Below are 4352 nucleotides of genomic sequence, written 5' to 3'. Positions count from 1 at the left end.
AGGTAGCATAGGGTAGCCATCAGAAAGCAAGATAGTACAGTAAAGTACGGTATATAGCCATAGTGAGCTGAAAATATCATTGTTCCCATGTTAGATTTTAATAACTGTATTGTGTTTATGATTTCAATGCCCTTAGTGGACTGTAATTGTTGAGATGAGCCATGTGTCTTCCCTGTGCACAAGAAATATTTGCCCTTGCAACCATTGACTCTTCCAGACCTGCTGAATACAAAATAATTCAAGACAATTTATAAGGCAGGTCAGATGTACAATGTAGTAAAATTGTAAGACCATATCAGTTGATAATTTCTCATCTCCATGTCTTAATCTATCTTTCAGCAACAACAGGATACTGTGCAGCCCCGATGGGTACACAAAAACACAGAATTATCTGAAGATAACAGCGAAGTTGTTGTGAAATTATGTAGGCGTGAACAGTATGAGCGTCGACGAAAAACCTTGTCAGCAGCCACATCAATCCATGTGTCAACAACCAATACTACTGCCACGGTGTAGCTCCTGCTTGTAAAATGCAACCTTCAAAAGCAGCTCTTGATGGTTTGTGGTACACCCTCGTCAATTCTGCCACTCCTGACCAAATGAAAACCTATATCAAAAACTCTCCCAAAATCAAAGATAAAGTAATACCATCAATATTTGACAAATCGATCAATATATTTGAGAGCAGTGAACATAATCTAATAAGGAGTGTCAGAGTTTTATACGAGGGTGGTGTGTTGTCAAAACGCAAGTATAACTGTCTCAGAAAAAGTGAATTGCAAACTCTCTCTAAAATGCAGCAGCCAAGGAGAGCATTGCAGTTTCACTTTCGCTGTAGGATACCAAGATTACTGACATACAATAAAGTAGTGGGGTATGTAAGTAATCTTGATATCGGTACACTACAACCAATTGTAACAGCTGATGGGAAGCAGGTAGGTTTACAGCGAAATTTGGAAGAGTTACTTCTTAAGGTCGCCAATCTGTATTTACAAATGCGATCAGCTCAGCCTAACCTCTTGAACTGGTTTGGTAAACCAGAGGGCCACTTTCAAATAAGTATTGGTGCAGATGGTGCTCCATTTGGTAAGCATGGACAAGCAACGGCCCGGTTGGTCAGTTTTTTGAATGTTTGTCATCGTGTTGCTAGTCCGGATGATAATTTTTGCCGTTAGGGGCAAATGTCAAGGAAGATGACCCGCTGATGATTGAATTTGCACGTTCACTGTCAAAACAGCTGGACTGTATCGAAAAATGTAAATACAGTGTTCACGACCTTAATGTAACCTTCCAAGTTTCACTGTTACCCTTTGATCAGAAGGGGTTGGCAACCATGTGTGGAGAATTGTCCAATGCTGCACAATTCTTTAGTTCCTTTGCAAATGTGTCAAAGGCGGACAAAGATTGCATCGGAGCAGATATAGGTCCAAATAAAAAATGGCATGAATGGAAGTATGACAAAAGAATAAAAGATGTTGAAGCACTTGAGAAATTCAAGTCAGCACCAAAAAATAAAACTGGGAAACCTAAGACAGTGAGGCAGAGAATAACTCAATTTATAGCTAGTCAAAAGTCAAGACAGGAATTTGTACCACCCCTTGGTAGATTTATTGACTTTGCCAGAGTTGAACCATTACACCTGAAAAAAACGCATGGCAATACTACTTTCAGATGTTGTTGACTGATGCAGTTGTTCACACTTCACAGAGTGATATTGATAAGGGAGTTCAAATTGAAAATCTACCAAGAGAGTCGTGCTTGTACAAGTTCCTGTTTGCACTCAAATACAATGTGAAAGTGGGAAAACTCTACAGGAAAATTGTTAAGTATTTCAATGAAAATAATGCAAAATCAACTTCACAAATTAGTGCCATTTATCGCTTTACTGGAGAAGAAAGTCGAAAACTTGCCTGGCATTTCACATCCTGATCCGTTCACTTACAGGTGATAACGTCAATGCAAAACGTCGTGCTCGTTTGGCCCTTTTCACATATATAGGCTTATTGCTGAGAGATATAACTTTGTTGTTTCAAGATTCAGTTTGAGTGAGGGAGATTTACTTGTGCTCAAGCAAAAATGCAGATGGTATTTTAATCTCCATTCCCTTTTCATGGATGTTAATAATACAGTGTGGCACATAGGATATGTTGTTCCAAAACATGCTGCTATTGTATATGATAAATTCAAACTTGGCTTGGGCTGAACACAATGGAGGGTAGAGAGGCAAAACATCTGCGACTGCTTGAACTCAGTGAAAATTCTACTCCTCAAAACAGGTGGCCGCTCATATTTCGACATGAGTATACAATGTTGTTTTGGCTGAGGGAAAGAAATCCTGAAGCAGACAAGTACAGAAGGGCAAATCTAGATAAATTTGAGCTTAAAGAGAGAGAAAAGTATATTCCCAGCCTGTATTATGATAGCCCTAGATATTGTATGTGTGGAAGTTTGAAAGATGAGGATATGTCAGGATGTACGATTTGTTCTGACCCGGTTATGGCTGAAATAAAACATGCAGCAACCTCAGGTAAGTTAAGTAACAAACTGAAGAAAATTTTTCAGTGAGATTACTTCTCCTCTGCAAAATGTTTTAGTGTGACTGGAAAATGTTGCCCTAGATGATAACACTGTAATATTGTCTCACATGTCGCAATAGAAATTTCAGAATTTATTTAAATATGGATTTCAATGCTAGTTTGATCACTGGGCAACATTTTGCAGTCACACTACAAACATTATTCAGAAAAGTCACTGTGACAGCCCTCCTCTGCAAAATATTTGAAGTATGACAACAAAATGATGCCAACTGAGATCACAATTCAAACAAATAAATTGTGAAGTTTTATGATATAATCTTACATGTGAGTCTCAAACAATCATCTCATATTCTGACAATATTTCAATGAAAATGTATTTGTCATTTCCCTTGCAAAGGAATAGCATTTGGAAATCAGTAACAAGAAAGCAAGTATTTCATAGTTACATTTGGAAGTATCATATTTTCCAGAGTTTGATGTAAGCACATTTCAAATAAGCTCAAAATCAATATTCCTGTGTAATATGGGTGAAATTCATTGTATTTTCTATGAATAAAAGCAAACATTGCTATCTGGTAGTTTAGATGATGATATTTTCCAATAAACTTTTGAAACAATATTGTATTCCTTTTGAAATCCAATGAAGTATGATTATTAATATGAACTGTGATCTTTTGTGAATCTAATGAACTTGTTTGTTTTCAATAAAATTATCTCAATGAACTCTATTCTAGATGGTAATTTGGAGGAATATATATTACCCAAATTTTTGTAATTTTGTAAAAGTAATTTGAATTTCCTGTATTGAATGCAATGAATTGTACATTTGTGAAGTTACATTTGATTGTTGGTATTTAAATAAAGATGATTTTGACACAAAGGGTTATATCTCATGTCATATTTTATTCCTAACTGCAAAATGAGGTGGAATAGACTGACAACAACAAACTGACAACAACAATCTGAGCTGAACATCATTTTTTCAGTATTTGAACAAGAGTTTAGTTCTCTGGATGCATCGGAATACCATATTTGTTCCAGGCTCCATAGCAAAAGTTGACCACTACAGACTCCCTGCTGGTGTAATACTTGACAATGCATGGTTTTTCTTCAGTGCATGTAACAGCGACTCTTTTCCCCTTGACCTCTCTCTCAAGCAAATCCTTGTCTTCTCGTGATCTGGTACTTCTCTCCGAGTCATCATAGCATCCCTTCTTCAGTACATAAGCCAGCTTCAATGAACATGTGAACGTCAAAGTTATGATTGCCTTTGATGTCTTCTCATGGATGCCCATGCTGTTCCGGGTAGCAAAATGTTGGAAGACATCAAATACTTCCCTTGGCATTTGCCGTGAAAACGTAGCTTTCCATGGCGACTTCAGTGACGGTGAGGCTGATAAACGTGCACGGAAACTACGCAGCCAGTGAACCATATCACGTTGAAACATGGGGAACACCCCGACATCACGAAGGCGTATTTTGTCTTTCGTCACTTTGTCATTTCTAACGATGGCCCTATTAGTGACTTGGGAGAGCTCATCAAATAAAGTGTGCACATGTAATGTGTTGCACACAGAGCTCTGTCTTAAAAGTGCAGATTTTGCCTCCTGTAATTTGCGCTGAATGACTTTCTCGGCACTCAACAACATGGGCGCCGCCATCTTTGAAAACACGTTGCTATGTCAACAGGTACAAACGGCGCTTCGCGGAATACTGCTCAATTCGAAGGCGCTCTGGCCCGCAGTGGTCTGATTTCTCCCATCTTGTCTTGTGTTCATATCATGTATTTTCTATACACTGTTATGTAGGTCATTT

The sequence above is a fragment of the Ptychodera flava genome, assembly GCF_041260155.1.
Source record: "Ptychodera flava strain L36383 chromosome 23 unlocalized genomic scaffold, AS_Pfla_20210202 Scaffold_23__1_contigs__length_28996876_pilon, whole genome shotgun sequence".
In the NCBI taxonomy this organism is placed as follows: domain Eukaryota; kingdom Metazoa; phylum Hemichordata; class Enteropneusta; family Ptychoderidae; genus Ptychodera; species Ptychodera flava.
Note: the sequence above shows the minus strand (reverse complement) of the source record.